The 18,479-nt window shown below is 43.7% G+C and overlaps 1 protein-coding gene across 5 annotated transcripts in view; it reads left to right on the top strand.

Annotated features, from left to right (window-relative positions):
* KIF2A (kinesin family member 2A) overlaps window positions 1-18,479 on the top strand; it is a 103,814-nt gene that overhangs the window by 12,421 nt on the left and 72,914 nt on the right. The window contains exon 1 of one of the 5 annotated variants that reach the window (XM_025204014.1): window positions 11,925-11,944. The exons of 3 other annotated variants lie outside the window; for them this stretch is intronic. The gene's annotated coding sequence lies outside the window, so the exon portion shown is untranslated. Of the gene's footprint in view, window positions 1-11,924; window positions 11,945-15,806; window positions 15,856-18,479 lie in introns of those variants that run through there. One more of the 5 variants, XM_025204012.1, reaches the window with a different exon arrangement.

The following is an 18,479-nucleotide window of genomic DNA, read 5'->3' as shown; positions in this document are numbered from 1 at the left end:
TTCCTGCCTATGCAGGGGGTCGGACTCGATCTATTGAGGTCCCTTCCGACCCTAACTTCTATGAATCTATGAACATGCTGAAAGTTCAAAAACACATTAGGAAATGAGACTCGGTTAAAATAATAAGAATGGATACTTGTGAAATAAAATGCACACGTTGTGAGGAATTAAATAGTGAGATAAAAAGAATTTGTGCTTTCCTTAAAAAGTGCAAAAAAAAAAAAAAAAACCTCTCAAAAAACCCCCAAAACAAGCTGGGAGGTGAAGATGAAATGGACTACTGAATGGAGCTTTGAAATAGAAAATGACAACAATGAGTTTGATCTTGCAGCTGGGGAACTTTCATATTCCCATTAAAGTCAGCAGGCACTATCACTTAAACATCTCATGAAGAGCTTCTAGAGAGCCTATGGTATCAGTTGCCTTCTGATCTTTGTCCATTTTTAGATCTTGCAGAAGAATAATGAGCAATTATATCATAATAGGCATCTTCAGGGTGAGACTTGAATCTGGTAAAGATGCAGGCTTCTTTTATGCTAATGATGTTGTTCTTGGTGTAGCACAAAATGCACAATTAAAAAAAATAAATTTATGGCTGCTGCAGGCAGGTCCCACTATCTCCAAAATGGAAATAGCTGTAAGACTACTGTCTTCGGTTCACATTGCCTACAACACCTATAACTTAGTCGAACAAAGAATGAAAAGCAACGCATGCAAAATTCATTATGCTGTCATGCTGTTATAAAACTTTGACTTTGGATGCTTTTGTATCAACATACGGTCATACACATGGAAAGTCATTCTGCTTTATTACTCCTAAGATCTCCGTTAAAGTTTTGCATTGACATGTGAATTGAAAGTGGTGTACAAATGTTGGCGCCTACTGGAGTTACAAGTGAAACATGCCTGAAATCTGGAGTGTCTATATATTGATGTGTTGCCTCCATAGTTTAGATAATTGTAATTTTAAGAACAAATAGTGTGAACCATGTTTTCTCACTGTGGAAATTACATAAATCCATTGTAATCTTTCTAAGTAAGTTTGAAAAAGAGAAAAATTTGTATTTTAAGATTAGGATTTGAACCCAAGATCTTAATACTAGTTTCAGTTTTCTACCACTGAGGCTCATCAGCAATTATTAGTCTCTACTTGTTTCAGCCAACTGGTAGATATAACTCTTTGCTATGTAAAGATTTTTCGATTCTGTTCTTGGCTCTTGGGCTAGGGGGGGCAGGGAAGGATAATGCAAACACATTTATTCTGAAAGGTAGCTATTTGGTTTTGTAAGGATTAGGACCTACTATGTCAGTTTTACGTTCTGCTCCTGAATATTCCTGCAGTGACATATATAACTGCAGTTAATTTATTTGTAAAATGAAATGGCAGCTATTATTTAGCCTCCTGCTAGTAGTATTCATGGCCTAGGTAAAAAAACAAAGGTGATTAAGTAGATGGGGAATACAAGCTAGAATCAGCAGAGATGGGATTGAACTCAGGGTCTCCACTCTTAAGTTACCAGAGTAATTTAGTGAGAGAGGTTCTTTTCTACCCTTTGGTGAAAGGTTTTACCTTGAGCAGATCTGTTGTGGGTAATCAGCATATTCTTTGTTTAAATCTTCTTTGAAAGAAAAATGATACCTGACACAATCTTAAACCATGTTCTGGAATTTCCATGACCTCAAGGGCCGTGTCCACAAGAGCATGGACATTTGGTTCCCCAAGGACAGCTAGCTGTGGCACACTTTGAGTGGCTGCTACTTTTCCCTGGGGAATGCCTGTGCCACATGCTTTCTGGCATGTGGCAGGCTACCCTGAGTGGAGTAGGGGAGGCTGGGGCCAGCACTGGGCTGGCCCCAGTAGCCTTACTTAAGGTCTTGGGGGACTCCTGGAGCTGCAGCAGTGGCAGTCCTGCTGCTTGGAACCTGGGCGGCAGCTGGAGCATGGCTTCAGCCAGCCAGGCTCCAATTTTTAGTGACGCGCGCTATTCCCGTGTGCACTGCCCCGCTTTTTTTTTTTTCTTTTGAGTTTTTTTTGATCCCGGGATCTCCTGGGGTCAACACCACCCTCCCCCTGGATTGCTACCTTGCATTGTGGAGAACACCTGAATGTGTGCCATGTGGTGCTGCAGTCATGTCTGTGGCACCACACACTGCACGGCCGTGATTGTCTGCACACAGCCAAGAAGTCTTTCATCATCAGCTATGAGGTGAAAAAGAGATTGTGTCTACATTTTTCATCTGTCATAATAGTGTTACAGTTTGTATGTGTCATGGAGGATTTTGATAAAATAAATGTGTTACTTAAAGAATTGTAAAGATATATGATACTTGCAAAGGCACTTGAACACAGTTTTGGAGCGACTTGACATAATTCTTTAGGCAAAGATGGAGAAGACTAAAACATTCTAAGAAATGTATAAATGAGATAAATAATGTGATGGCAGACTAAACTTAATTTTGATAGAAAGTAATGCATATCAGAGAAAGAAATAGAGCTATTCCTACACCTTGCAGAGTTCTGAAGGAACCAGCCTCTGGAAAAGCACCCCAGCATTATTGTATACTGGTCAAAGAAGACCTTTTGCCTAGTGTGCTGCAGCTGTTCTCAAAAAAACAAACAAAATATTTAGATATAAAAAGAACAGGTTCATAACAGAAAGTGTTATGGTGCTACTAACATATATTCTTGTGTCTCAGATCAATGTAACCTTATCTGAAATATTGTTTATAATGTTGGTTGTTCCATCTCATATATTTCAGAAGTGAAGTGGGTTCAGATATGGAAAAACTATTCAGCTATGACATGAAGCGATGGAAATAGTGTGTGTGTGTGTGTGTGTGTGTGTGTGTGTGTGTGTGTGTGTGTGTGTGTGTCTTCTCCTTGGGATGTAACAATTAATGTTATAGGGAAGGTAGATCAGAGCATATATTGTCTGCTCTGCTTTGCACCAGAAGTAGTATAGAACATTAAATGAAATTGAGAGAGGATTTTTTTTTAAGAACAATAATACAAGAAGAATGCAACTAAATTTTGGAACTTAATGTATTATCTCATAGATAGCACACCTCTGTATATACTATCCACCCTGTTTTTGAAAGGTATTAAGGGGAAAACAATCTTATTTGTAGAGAAACTGTGTAGAAGCACCCAGGAAACTGAGCCTGCTACCAAGTCTGCTGCCAGTCCTGTGTGCTGGATGAGGGCCACTTTGGGTCCATATTGGTGTGCTGGATCTGGGGCCATTGCACTGGCCAATCTGTGCATGATCATATCTTCTGGATGGGAGCAACAGGTCGTGGAATTTGGTAGTGGGGGAATGGTGGCAGTATTAATTGGGGAACCCTTTTTTGAGCATATAATGTGCAGCCCATTTTCAGAAGCTGGTACTGGGGAAAAGGATGCATGTTTTATGCGAGAAAATGTAGTATTGCATCAGGATGTCTTTGAAACCTAGCACATAATGGGATATAGAAAGGAATTGGACACGAGTAGAAAACAAGACTACAAAATTATGGTTAATACTTTTTAGAAGTTTTGGAAAGATCTAACACCTCATACTTTATCACTTCAGCAGTTAATATTAATAATCATTTGGGCAAGGTCTTCTTAAAGGGGAGGACCGTATTTTAGATCCGCATATGAGGAAGTTCCAAACATCTGCTACTGGCTGTTGTTGGAGAATGGTTATTGAAATAGAATTACTATAGGTCTGAAGGTAATATGTTTTTATGCACAAGCTGCAAGTTTTAGCAGAAACCTGACACCACAAAGATCATCTGTTTTAAGTTAGAGATGCTTTAGAACCATTTAATTAGGTAATGTGACAGATCAAAATAGGAAACTTACTGACTTACTTCTGACTGATGAAATGTAAATCTGAGTTCTAGCACTTGAAGTTGAAGATCCAGGTTACTACTAGTAGAAATCATAGAATGAAGACAAAATGAAATTTTTAAAAGACCTTCTTTCTTGTTTGGCTAAACCAGCATCGGTTGAGTGGGTGTGCTAGCACATTTGGGCACCATTGCAAAATATATCTAACAGGTGGATTATTTCATTTCCTACTATTGTGTAGCATCATATGCCCGCTGTATGTTGTAGGATATGGGCCTCGGGGGAAGTTAGGTTTAATCATTTTGTAATAGATTAGGTCAGTATCTGGAGTGGAAAAAATCATTAACCAGAGTGAGTAGAAATCTTACCCAGCCAAATCTGTTAACAAAAACTTATATGTGAGCACATTAATGTGACGTAAACTACAGTGAATACAGTAAACTTAAACTCTATTAGTAACAAGAGGACAGAGCCAGTCCAGGCCCAGCAGGGTATAAATAGGAGATTCCCTTAGAGACCAGGGAGACAGCAACCCAGGAGCCAGTGACCAGCGGCTGCAAACAGGGTAAGCAGTTTGCAGGGTAGTTTACTCCCCCCCCCCCCCTTTTTTTTTTGAGGGGAGAGAAAATTGAGACGTATGGAAATAGCTGGAGGATGTTGCAGTGCTGGAGTCACTGCCACTGTCTGCTTGTACCTGTGAGGTTTCTGTCTAGGCAGGACCACTCACCGTCAAGGTGGCTTCCACTGAAGTCTAGGTTTGGCACTGTGGGGGCTGCGGCTTGAAGGTTCCTTCCAGTGATGGCCAGGTCGGGGGGTGTCTGCAACGTAAGTGGTGTCTCCTGGTGTGGTGTCTCTCAGGGAGCAGGCAAGAGAGCTGCAGAAGGAGGTTGTGAGTTTCCAAAGCATCCTCCACCATGAGGAATTTGATTCGATGCTGGAGGAAATCTCTAAGGACTGTGGAAGAAGAACTGCCAGAGGCAGTGCTAGAGAAGAGAGGACATGGACTCCCAGGAGGGTGGAAGCTGGAAGCTTGTGATCTCTGTGAGCAAGCAGAAACTTTACCTACACCTGCAGCAGTTCGTCTGGAGAATAGATATGCGGCCCTGGCAATAGAGAGGGAGGAGGACAGGCCGGGCCTTCCCGTGGTGAGAAGCATTGAGACGGCCACTACCAAAAAGAAGTGATGGGTGGTGATGATTGGAGGCTTCTTCTGTGGGGGACAGAAGGAGCGATCTGGCAGCCTGACCTGTTGTCTTGAAGTCTGATGCTTGCCCGGAGCCTGGGTTCAAGATGTCATGGAAGGATTACCGAGACTCATCCAGCCCTCTCACTACTACCCCATGCTGCTCATCCATGTGGGTACCAGTGATACTGCCAGGGGAGACCTTGAGCAGATCAAAAGTGACTACAGGGCTCTGGGTGCAAGAGTGAAGGGGTCTGGGGTTCAGGTCATGTTCTCTTTGATCCTTCTGGTCAAGGGAAAGGTCCTGGGCAGGATCAGGTACATCCTGCAGATCAATACTTGGCTGCGCAAGTGGTGTCGCTAATAGGGATTTAGTGTCTTCAACCATGGGATGGTCTTCCAAGAAGAAGGATTTCTGGGAAGAGATGGGATCCACCTGATGAGAGGGAAGAGCATCTTTGCAGGCAGGCTTGCTAACCTAGTGAGTAGGGCTTTAAACTAGGTTTGCCGGAGGATAAGAGACCAAAGCCCTGAGGTAAGTGGGGAAGCAGGAGACATGGAGGAAGAGCAAGCAGAAGGGGACAACAGAGGAGGTGCTCTCATTCTTCCTGAGAAATCAGACCAATTGACTAGTTAACTCAGGTGCCTGTACATGCACAGAGCCTGAGAAACAAGCAGGAAGACCTGGAAGTCCTTGCACAGTTAAGGAACTATGATGTGATTGGAATAACAGAGACTTGGTGGGATAGCTCACGTGGCTGGAGCACTGTCGTGGAGGAGTACAAGCTGTTCAGGAAGGACAGATGGGGGAGAAGAGGAGGAGGAATTGCACTTGATGTAAAAGAGCCATATGATTGCTCAGAGCTCCAGTATGAAACTGGAGATAGGCCTGGTGAAAGTTGCTGGGTTAAGGTTAGAGGGGAGAGCAACAGGGGTGATGTTGTAGTGAGTGTCTGCTATAGTCCACCAGACCAGGAGGAAGTGGCGGATGAGGCTTTCTTCAAACAGCTAGTGGAAGTTCCCCAATCACAAGTCCTGGGTCTAATGGGGGACTTCAGTAACCCTGACATCTGCTGGGAGGGCAATACATCAGTGCACATGCAATCTAGGAATTTTTTGGAGAGTTTTTGGGACACCTACCTGGAGCCAAGTGCTATAACAGCCAACTAGGGGCAATGCTCTTCTTGACCTGCTACTTGCAAACAGGGAAGAATTGGTGGGGGATGTAGTAGTGGATGGCAACTTGGGCAGCAGTGACCATGAGATGAGAGTTCAGGATCCTGAGGAAGGGAAGGATGGAGAGCAGCAGAGTAAGGACCCTGGACTTCAGAAAAGCAGACTTAGACTCACTCAGGGAACTCATGGGCAGGATCCCTTGTGAAGCCAGTCTGAGGGGAAGAGGAGTCCAGGAGAGCTGGCTGTATTTGAAGCCTTACTGAGAGTGCAGGAACAAACCATCCCAATGTGCAGGAAGACTAGCAAGTATGACAGAAGACCAGCTTGGCTTAGCAAGGCACTCTTCAGTAAACTAAATCACAAAAAGGAAGCTTATCGGAAGTGGAAACTTGGACAAATAACTAGGGAGTATAAGAGCATTGCTTGGGCATGCAGGGATGAAGTCGGGAAGGCCAAACCATAATTGGAGTTTTAGCTATCAAGGGACATGAAGGGTTTCTACAAGTATGTTGGTAGCAAGAGGAGAATCAAGGAAAGTGTAGTTCCCTTACTGAATGGGGGAGGCAATCTTGTGATAGATGATGCAGGGAAGGCTGAAGTGCTCAGTGCCTTCTTGCCTTAGTCTTCACAGATAAGGTCAGCTCCCAGACTACTGTACGAGGCAGCACAGTTTGGGGAGGAAGTGACAGCGAACCGCAGTGAAAGAACAGGTTAGGGACTTAGAAAAGCTGGACATACACAAGTCCATGGGGCTGGATGGGATGCATCCAAGGGTGCTGAGGAAGTTGGCTGATGTGATTGCAGAGCCAACTGGCCATCATCTTTGAAAATTCATGGCAATTGGGAGAGATCCTGGATGATTGGAAAAGGGAAAACATAGTGCCCATATTTAAGAAGGGGAAAAAGGAGGATGCAGGGAACTATACCTCGTTCCCTGGAGAAATCATGGAGTAGATCCTTAAGGAATCCATTTCTAAGCACTTGGAGAAGAAGGTGATTAGGAACCGTCAGTATGGATTCACCATGGGCAAGTCATGCCTGACCAACCTGATTGCCTTCTGTGATGAGGTGTCTGGCTCTGTGGATGTGGGGAGACCAGTGGATGTGGTGTACTTTGATTTTAGCAAGCCTTTTGATACGGCCTCCCACAATGTTCTTGCAGGCAAGCTGAGGAAGTATGGGCTGGATGAATTTGCTGTAAGGTGGATAGAAAACTGGCTGGAGCATTGAGTTTGGAGAGTAGTAATCAATGGCTCAATGTCTAGTTGGCAGCTGGAGTCAAGTGGAGTGCCCCAGGGGTTGGTCCTGGGGCTGGTTTTGTTCAATGTCTTCATCAATGACCTGGAAGATGGCATAATGTGCACCCTCAGCAAGTTTGCAGATGACACTAAGCTGGGGAGAGTAGTAGATACACTGGAGGGTAGGGCTAGGATTCAGAGTGACCTACCCAAATTGGAGGATTGGGCCAAAAGGAACCTCATGAGGTTCAATAAGGACAAGTGCCAAGTCCTGCACTTAGGACAGAACAATCCCATGCACCAGTGCAGGCTGGGGGCTGACTGGCTGGGCAGCAGCTGTGCAGAAAAGGACCTGGGGGTTACAGTGGACAAGAAGCTGAATATGAGCCGGCAGTGTGCCCTTCTTTCAAAGAAGGCTAAGAGCATCCTGGGCTGCATTTGGAGGTATGTTGCCAGTAGGTCCGTGATTATTCCCCTCTATTCAGCACTGGTGAGGCCACATCTGGAGTACTGCGCTCAGTTTTGGGCCCCCTACTACAGAAAGCATGTGGACAAATTGGAGAGAGTCCAGTGGAGGGCAACAAAAATGGTGAGGGGACTGGGGGACATGACTTACGAGGAAAGACTGAAGGAACTGAGCTTATTTAGTCAAGAGAAAAGGAGACTGGGATGGGATTTAGTAGTAGTCTTTGACTACCTGAAGGGGGATTTGAAAGAGGATGGAGCTAGATTGTTCTTAGTAGTGACAGAAGACAGAACAGGAGCGATGATCTCAAGTTGCAGAAAGGGAAGTTTAGGTTAGATATTAGGAAGAATTTTCTCACTAGGAGGGCAGTAAAACACTGGAACAGGTTACCCGGAGAGGTGGTGAAAACTCCGTCCTTGTCGCTTTTTAAGACCCGGCTAAGACAGAGCTTTAGCTGGGATGATCTAGTTGGGGCTGGTCATTCTTTGAGCAGGGGGTTGGACTAGATGACCTCCTGAGGTCCCTTCTAAGCCTAACTTTCTATGATTCTGTGATACTCCACACTAACTGTCTGTGGGCATACTTGTACAAGGAGGTTGCTTATGCCTCAGTGAAAAGAAATGAAGAGAGTGTAGTTATCAGTGCTATAAGGTTATATGAATGTGAAGAATGTGGCTGAAAGTTTAAGTTTTCAGTATGGTAGTGGTTTTAAATTGACATGCAGTGATGAAAATGTAGATTTGAGACTTCTTTTTAAAAACAGATTAGAAGAGATAATTCTCTGCATTTCTAAGTATTCAAAATAATTTCTCAATTATACTAAGGTCTGCAGGAACATGACTTTTTCGGGGCAAAGTTATGTGCTGTAATGTGATTCCCAGTGGTTGACTAGAGGAAGTAGAAATTTAAGAAATATAGAGTTTGAAATCTTAGAATATTAAAATCAGCTGCTGATTTTCCCCCCTTCCACCACCACCCCCATTGGAGACACCATTAGTGTCTATCTATTACTGTCTTCTGTTTTATCCATTATAATTTATTTTCATTATACTCTTACATTTGAGAATTTAAATACTGACTCCAGAAAGTGCATTATGAATCAAGTATTGATGATGTCTTTCAACCATTCTCGGCAGATTCAGTTCGCTATTGTGCTTCAACATTTGCAGCTGAATCTTAATTTATATGCTAGACAAGGTTTATGCCAGCCTAATTGGTTGCTGGCATTTCTTAGTCTCACAGCTGCTGTATTCAGCTGTGTACTAGAAAAATATAATGGAATACTGTTCATCGAGAGCAAGAGGTGATTGTAACGATGTAAATCTACTTTCTGGTTGTTCAGTAATATGTAAACTTTTTTTGTAAAGCTGAATAATTTTGAGCAGCAATTGTGTAGTTATATAGTGCTTGTTTTAATTCTGTACTTAAACTTGCTAGTTTATCTGGGTTGGACATAACAGAACAAAAATAACTTACTTATTAAAGCCTGAATTTTTTATTTTTTTTTTTGCCAGCAGGCAGATGAAGATTAGCATAGAGTTGGAAGGATTATTGTGATTCTTTTACATTAGCCTGTTGGCTCAGCATGTTTGAGAGAGAATTCAATCTTTTCCATTCTAAGACCATACTGCTTTGATTTCCTTTCACTTGCCATGAAAAGGTTAAGCTATATTTTCTGGCTCTGAGATTGCTTGATGTGGAGAGGCTTGTAGTTTAATAATACTGACTATATAACCCAATAATCAGTTTAGGCTCTTCTTGCTATCTCAATTTTTGAAGGATAAGCAGTTCTCAAAATATACAAAATATAGTATCCCACTAAAGATGTGAATTCTACAGAACATTGCTTCCTGTCATTGGCAATAGATGTGTGTTAGCTTCTGAGTGGGAGTGGGGGTATAATAATTGGCTAGTAAACAAAAATTAAAACTATGGTAGTAACTTGCTAGTCAGTTAATCAGTTTTTTATATATCATTTTTGTCTACTGGCAAACTGACTAAGCATTAAATAGAACCCATGAGGTTACTGAAAACGTAGCCTCAACAGGCCTTCTTTTTCAGGGCTAACTTGCTGGAGTCGTAATGATTTGTGTAAGGAAAAAAATGCTTATGAAGCTCTTTAAGTCAACCTCAAAATATTCCTCGTAGGACAATCATAGATGTCACTGGTACAGAAAACAATAGTGCAGTTACTTTGATAACAGAACTGATAACTAGTAAACTAGTGTAGAAGGAAAATCCTGAAAGAGGCCAAATTATGTGAAGTCACTATGTATCTTATTGGAGAACAATTGCACAAAGACTTTACTTATTTGCACAAGCATCCTTGGGAAAAGCAGAAGTAAAATGCTGAATCCAGTTTACCTATGTTTAAATTAACCTGTGGTCCAAGGGATAGAAAGTCTGAAAGGGAGGTGCAGGGAGGCAAAATACACCTTTCTGTTTGTGGGTGGAAGAGTAGAGAAAAAGGTGAAGAATCAGTAGCTGGTTGCCATTGCCCATAGATTATTTTGATGAGGGAAATGAATGGTCAGAGTTCTTAGCACCACATTGTCTGCACAGACTCTGCTGACAAGGTCCTACAGAGGCTTGTCTGGAGAGCAGAGCTCACTTATATTGGTGGAAGGTGACGGTGATGGTATTATGCCAGTAGCTTTCAACTTTTTTTTCATTTGCGGACCCCTAAAAAATTTTGAATGCGGGTGCGGACCCCTTTGAATTGTAAGTGTGGCTATTCACACACTTTTGATTGATCATAGTCATCTTTCGTGGACCCCTTAGATCAGGGGTGGGCAAAATGGTGGATACGGCTGGTGGCCAGACTCCATTTCCCAGCAGTCCCTGCCCGCGCCTCTCTGGCTGGCCCGAGTGGCATTGGCAGGGTGAGTGGCTGGGAAGGGAGCTGCATCCAGGGCTGGGATCTTACGGTGGTGGCAGCATGGGTACGGAGCTGGGGCAGCGCTGTGATCTGCAGCCTGCATGCCCCTGCCCACAGAACCCATGCTTGTTGCAGGGGTATTCGAGCCGCAGATTGCAGCTCTGCCCTGGCTCTAGCCCATGATGTCACTGCTGCAAGATTCTGGCCCTGGTCTCAGAGCAGTTCCCTGTCCAGCCATGTGCTCCCTGCCCAGCTCCCTCCTCCCCCCAACAACTCACGAAAACTCCCAGTGGGGCTTTGGGTGGGTGGGGGGCATTTTTCATGAGCGGGATGGGTGTGATCTGCTCACTGCATGCCATGTCCTGTGGGGCGGGGGGTGTGTGTGTGGGGGAGAGGGCTGTCGGAGCCAGCTGAGGGTGAGAGGAGGGAGAAGGTGGTGGGGCTTATGTAGCAGAGCTCACCTGGTCTGCGGCTGCCCCTGTGGCCCTCTGCATGAGGCTGAGCCCCACCCCAGGCAGCCTGTGCTATGTTCTTGGCCACACCCACCGGCCCCAGCCCCGGCCAGTGGTGCAGTTTCTGGAGGGGCTGTTCCTGGTGTGGCTCCAGCTGTCCGGATGATGCTCTTCTCTCTGTGCGTCTAGCAGGAGCCACTGAGCTTCCCCTGCCCGCCCAGAATGGCGCAGCAGGAGGAGGATCTGCCGCTGGAGACAGGAGTAGAGCAGCACCCAGCTGGCTGCAGCCACATCCAGAACAACGCCCACTGGAAGCTGCATGCGTTGGCCAGGGCTCAAGCTGGTGAGGCTGTTCTACTCCCCTTGGCTCCAGCTGCTGCACTACTCTGGGTGGGGGAACTTCAGCTGGGTGGCTTCTGCTCCAGTGCACGGAGCTCTGGCTTCAGTTCCTGGCTGCCTTCCAGTTGCTCTTCCTGCCCACAGGTGGCTGCTTGTCATGCCTGCTGGGTGGGGTGGGTGGAAGGCAGCCAGGAGCTGGAGCTAGAGCTTAATGCACTGGGGCAGGAGTCACTTGACTGAAGCTTCCCCCCCCCACCTCCACTCCCCAGCCCAGAGCGGCACAGCAGGGTCGGAAGCAGGAGCAACAGCTGTAGCTGGAGGCGAGGGGAGCAGAATAGCCTCGCTGGGCCATGGCTGGCCAGCGCATGCAGCTTCAGGTGGGTTTGTTCCCGGTGCAGCTGTAACTGGGCAGGTGCTCCTTTGCTCCCCTTGCCTCCACCAGTGGCTCTTCCTTCTGCTTCTGTCTGTACTGTGCTGCTCTAGGTGGAGTGGTGGGGGGCAGCGGGAAGCCTCAGCCAGGTGGCTCTTGCTGGAGGTAAGGGGAGCAGAACAGTACTCAGCCAGCTGCATCCAAACTGGGAACAGCCCTGCCAGAAGCTGCGTACTGACTGGGGCCCAGGCTGGCAGGCGCGGGCAAGAGTGGGGCACAGGCTGCCCAGTGGGAGTGGGTGGGGCTCAGCAGCGCACGGGCTGCCCTGGGCTGGATCCAGTCAGTTGGCAGGCTGAATCTTGCCTAAGGGCTGTATTTTGCCAACCTGTGGGTTAACCCTATGCACATATCAGGAAGCATTTTGACATTATCTAGCAAACCTATTTCAACATCTCAAAAACATGAGCTTCCTTAGTCAGATGAAAGGGAGTCTAGATGCATATACCAGTGGAATGTACAGCGATACAAAGTTAAGGAAGTAGGAAGGTGAAAGTTAGTAAAAAGTAAATGAGAGGCTTAAAGTTTAGAGTGGGACAAATTGAAGATTGAAATAAGCAATTGCCTAACTTTAATACTTTAATTAGGGAGTAAACTTCAATTGTATTTTGGATGGAGTTGTCAGATTTTTCAGGCTCAGAGGGGTTTTGTCTGGTCAGCACTTGGATGGAAGAGTTCCAAAGGGAAAAGGGTGCTGCAGAATGACAGTGGTTATTGATTATCTGGTCACTAAAGATATTGTGGTGTTTTAGTACATGACTTTAGCTTGTAGTGACTATTTCTGATAGCAGCCATAAAGTAGAAGGTGCTGTGCAGATGGATAAAACAAAACAATCTCTGCCCATGAGTGCTAGCCACAGTTTCCTAGCAAAATTCCAGTTAATGTAGATAATGCTCTGCATATTTTCAAATGCCTGGCGCTGGTTCAGTAACACTACACTTCATCATTTCTTGGTTAAAGACGTATGTAGTTTCATGTACAGTAATGTTAAATAACACTTGCATTTTACCAGGTGTGTCAGCATTTAAGTGTGTGTGTATGTGTGTGTGTGTACATATTATGCATGTTGAAAAAATGGATCCCTCCCACGAACATCCAGTCAGTACAGACTATAAGGTTGCTGTCTTGACATTCAGGTAAATGGAGGCTCAATTACATATCATTGCTGTACCTTAGGACCCTTTTTCTTTCAGCTCTTTCAAAGGAGTAGAATTGCAGCATCTTTTTCTTAAGAGCAGGTTCCTTTGAATGGACAGCCGCTTGTCTGTGACATTGGCACAAACAGTCATTGTCACAAACTTCAAAGTAGGTCTGTAGTTGAGTTTTCCTTTTTATATCCAACAGATGCATTTTGAAAAACTTAAGGAACTTATTTAGTGAAGTCATATAGAAAGACGAGTTTGGGAAATGAATACAGGAATTTCTCTAAGTCCTGTGCAGCAGATCTGGTGTGTCCTGCTATCTTACCAGCACAGAGTCAAAGACTGTCACCATTTCTGCAGAGAGCCTGGTCAGTTCCTGCGTGGGCTGGTTTGTTGCACTACATATGGCTATGCAGACACAAACAAGGCTCTGGCTGCACAGTCTCTGGTTCGCCTGGCTACGCAGTGTCTGGTGTCCCTGGTTACACTGTGTCCCTGTGCTCTGGTGTCCCTGGCTACGCAGTGAGTGCTTGCACCATGATTCACCCATTTTTTCAACCCATGGAAGGTTGACGGAGGGGGAGGTCTTTGACGCTGCCTCCATTTCAGTAAGGGGGCTGCAGAGACTCCCCTTTGTCCCAGCTGTGGCACTTAAGAATGACAGCAGCCAGATTCCACAAGCGCAGGCAGACATTCTGTCCGTGCTATCCTCCTCCAAGACTCCAACATTGCCTTTGCTTCAGGAGATGTACTGAGAAGTCTTCTCCCCTGCTCTGGCTATTGTATTTGCTGTTTATAAAAAGAAGGGCCTGGATATGAGTTCACAGACCCGTGAGTTTCTGTGTGGTACACATGATTTCCACAGTGTAGTGGCTACCCTAATTGCCTTACAGAAGTCCCTGATTCAAAACTGGGCGATTAATAGCCTCCTGCTTGCTGCCCTTCCTGCCATCTGGCTGACAGATAATGCCAAAGGGCACTTTTACACATGCTCCAGGGGTGAGGGAGGTGGTATTTTAATTAGAGCGGCTCCAAGAGCTGCTCTAATTTAGGCGCTGCTGCATCTCATGTATCAGTATCCCCATGCTTAAAAATGGTGGTGGGGGTGCTTGAAGTATAGCTTGTTCAGGCTTTAATTCAAGCGCCCCCACCACCCTTTTTAAGTGTGGGGACACTAATATATGAGACACAGGACGCTGCTGGAGCGCAGTAATTGCCATGCTCCAGCAGACTCTATTAACTGAGTTTGCTCCAACACACTGGAATTCCAGCAAACGTCGGAGCAGCCTTTGCGCTCATGTATAGGCACCCAAAGATGCTGGCTTGGCAGAAATGGTTATTTCTGTCAGAGCAGGAGAGGCTGGGAATTCCTGCCTTGTTCCTTGCACAGGAAGGACCTCATTTTTCCAGAAAGAAAGATAAGCCTGAGCTAGGTAACTACATGTTGATTTATGAGCCTGGCTTCATCTTCTTGGGGCAGTAGAGTTTGGGATGCCAGTCACACACACGAGCTGTGGGTGGGAGGTGGGCAGGGAGTGAGGAGCACAGCCTCCTGAGATGCCGGAGGATGGAGGCATGCTCTGTGGCTCTCTGCATAACTGGACAGGTGTTGCATCTTGCACTGAAATTTATCATGCTGTCAAGAAGTTGCTGTTATAAAGATCTAAAATTTCTTCATGAAGCTACTATGTTTTTTTTGTGAAAAACCTGAAAGACTGTATGAGTACTTTTTGCACCACTGCAAGGGCATATTTCTCACTAAAACTGTAATGCCCTCCCATCGTTGGCCTAGGGTGGATCAGCTGTGGTGGCAGATATAGTAAGCTACTTGCCTGGAGATGTTTGCAGAGATGCAACAGTTGAAGGCAAATGTGAAAGCTTCTATGTGAAGTACCTGGTCACTGCATTTGGGGATTGTGGCTGCTAGTCAGTAGCTAAGCATCGTGCTGTGGATAGATCAGCTGTCGGAGGGGCTTGTATTTAGGTTGGAAATTTAACTGGTCCAAAGTAACTGGTCAGCTGAGTGGACAAGTATTGTCAAATAATCTAAGAAATGGCTACATATTTTAAAGCAGGGGTGTCAAACATACAGGTAGATTCTTATGTTTACAAAAAAAACAAGTGAATTGAATTAACTTATAAAAAAAAAAAGAAACAAAATTTAAAACATTAATTTATTAAAATAATTATCATGAATTTCTAGCAATTTTAGGTTGGTATTTAAATAGGAAAGTTATTGAAAACTGAACCGTTAACAGATTGAAATTAAGTAGAAACAAAATATTTTAAAATTCAATTTTTGATAGTGGGGAAGCAGAGCAACTCTTCAAGTAGTCTGCTTTGCAGTACCATCTTTTTCTTTATAGATTTCAATTCCTTTATTTGTTTATCATAATCAAATTAATTAGTATTTACATCTTCCTCTTCATCTGACAGCTGGTTTTTCATCTGCAACTTCTGCTGTATCCTTAAATTGTGATCTAGTCACCAGCACAGCCCTTTTTACCATGGTGAAGGAGCAAGTTCTCTTGACTCAACTGTCCGGATTGCATTTCACATATTATATGACCGAACATTGCTTTGTGGTTTATTATTTTTCACATAACAGTGCATACATTGTATAATCCTATAAAATTTACAATAGCTGCTCTAAGGTCACAACCTGAATTGGAGTCATCATTGGAAGGGGTCTTGTCCTTGGAAGTGTGGATTAAGAAGGTAAGCAACATTATATACAGAATAATTTATTTATTTTGTCTATTATCTTTTTCTCGTCAGCCTTTGTAAGTGGCCTTTGTTCAGTATTGTCATACATATATATTTCTTAATGTTCAGGAACTTTTTCTTGTTATCAGACAAAATGGAACTATTGTTTTTTCCACACCTGAATGAACTGAGCTATAGAGTCAAGCATTAAAACTCATTTAGAGTTTAATGCCAAAAGACAATCATCCAGAATATCAGTGCGGGCAGCATGGATTATGCAGGAATAACACCTAGTAACCCATCTTCAATAGCAGCTGACTGAAGTGCCTTCAAAGCATATTTGAAGTTCTTTGAGTGCTCTAATGGAAGATTCTTACTAAATGACATTGAAATATGGCTGTTGGTGCTTTGTTTTTTGAGAAACTTTACAAAGCTGTTCACTTTTCACATGATGGAAAAAGTTGTTAGATCATCAATGTTGGCAGTGAAGTGCATCATACCCACATCACAGAATGTGTGGATCTCATTTTATCAATAAAACCAAAGCAAATTTGACATTAGCTTTGTTGGCAGTCACAACTAAAATAGCCTTATATGAACCCAATTTATTTATTACATTTTCAGACTGATTATCATATATTGGTTTGTGTGGTGATGTCTAGTTTTGCATTGGAATTAATTAAATGCTGATTTGGAATTATCATGACATTGCCCTCATGAATGTTGCTCCATTCATTCCCATACTAGACACTTTCAGGAGCTTGCTTAATCAGAACAGCAACTTTTTTTTGCATCTTCCCCTTCAGTATTAAAAAAACTGTCTGCAAGCTGTTTCCTTCTTATAACCTTGTAAATTGGACACAACTTCTGAAAGCCATCAAGCATATACTATGTTTTTTAAATACATAAAATGTTACACTGTTGGCATAAATAGGTAACATAGTCAAGTTAATTTTTTATGGTCATTGGACATTTGATCCAAAAACCTTTTAATAGCAATTTGATTCATGTAACTCCAGAATATCAAAAGTAGCAGTTTATAGTGGTGATGTACAAAGAGGAGCAAAATTCTTATTATAGGGTAGATAAATGGAATTACATGTGGCTGTCTTCATTAAACAAAAAACAAAACTTTTTCAGTGTATGTGGTGATGCTGCAAAAGGGGAATGCAAAGTCAAAAACAAGGATGTAGGTTGTAGCCGTGTTGGTCTACGGACATAGGCAGACAAAGTTCGTTGGGTAAATCTGATACCTTTTATTAGACCAACTCAAATAGTTAGAAAAAAAATTCTTAGCAAGCTTTTGGGTTTAAAAACCCTTTGTCAGGCTGAGGAAGCATCTGCAGTTGGTGTGTGCCCTTCCTGGATGGAATGAACAGTAAAGCAGCCAGAGGCTGGTATGCATGCAAGGAAGGCAGTCAGTGAAGATGTAAATTGAGGAGTCGGTGGGTGAAGGGGGTGGGGGTATGAATGTAGCAGGTAAATAGTGGAGAGGTACCTGGGGAGTCAGATGTCAGGCAGGTTATAATAATGTGTCATAATCCAATGTCTATATTTAGTCCATGGTTTTTTGTATCCAGGAGGCTGATGAAGTAAAGTTCATAGGCTTGTCTGAAAAGTGTTTTGTAAATTCCCTTTGAGGATTAGAACTGAGAGATTGGAGAGAGTGGTTGTTTTGTGAGAAATGTGCCCCCACTGGTAATTGGGTATTCTTGTCTTCAATAGATTTGCGGTGTGCGTTTAGTCTGGTGTGCAGTTGTTTGGTCTCTTCTGTGTGTTTTCCATTGGGGCATTTGGTGCATTGGATGAGATTTATTAATTTTTTGGAGGTTCAGTTGTAAGATCCAACAATGCTGATCAATTGTTTTGTTGTGGGGGGGTACAGTAATTGTGGGGGCTGTTGGAGATATGTTTTCAGGTTTCAAAGTTCTTGTCATGGTATGCTCTGGATCTATTTGATGTGTTTTGGGCTGTAGGAAGTTTGCTTCTGGTGATGAGGTTAGCGAGGTTCGGTGTTTGTTGAAGGCTAGGATGGTGGGTTCTGGGACGATCTGTTTAAGAATTGTCTCCTAATATGGATTGCAATTGTTTGTGAGGATTTTTTGTATAGGTTTGATGGAGGTGTGATATGTCATAACCAGCAGTGTGAGATTCGTGGGGGTTTTCCTTCTGTATTGCAGCAGTTCTTCACGTGGTATACAGATGGCTCTTTCAAACATGTGATCTATCTCTCTGGAGGAGTGTCCTTGTTGAGTGAAAGCCTTTTTTAAGGTTTGTGAGGTGGCAATTCAAACTCAAAAACAACTTTTTAATTAGATTCATTCTCTTGCTGCTTGATTGCTCTAATCTATTTGGCAACAAAATGCATAAATAGAATAGAATTTGCCCTTACCTTTCTAACAATTTCTCAGTGTTCATGTCCTTAAACAAGCAAAATCTTTACAGGTGATTTTGGCTTTTCCTGTCTGCCCAATTTCTCTTTCACTTGCTGGAATCTGTGACACGTCATAGTTGAGAGACTTGTATTTAAGTTCACCCAGAGGCGACGTGTAAGGGGTGCATGTGCACCCCCTGCAAAAAGGCGGTCCATGATCACCCCTGGCTGCTGGTGGTGTCTGCAGGTGGTTGCTGACCCG

Source organism: Alligator sinensis, unplaced genomic scaffold (assembly GCF_000455745.1).
Source record: "Alligator sinensis unplaced genomic scaffold, ASM45574v1 scaffold862_1, whole genome shotgun sequence".
In the NCBI taxonomy this organism is placed as follows: domain Eukaryota; kingdom Metazoa; phylum Chordata; order Crocodylia; family Alligatoridae; genus Alligator; species Alligator sinensis.
Note: the sequence above shows the minus strand (reverse complement) of the source record. Positions and strands in the feature narration are given on the sequence as shown.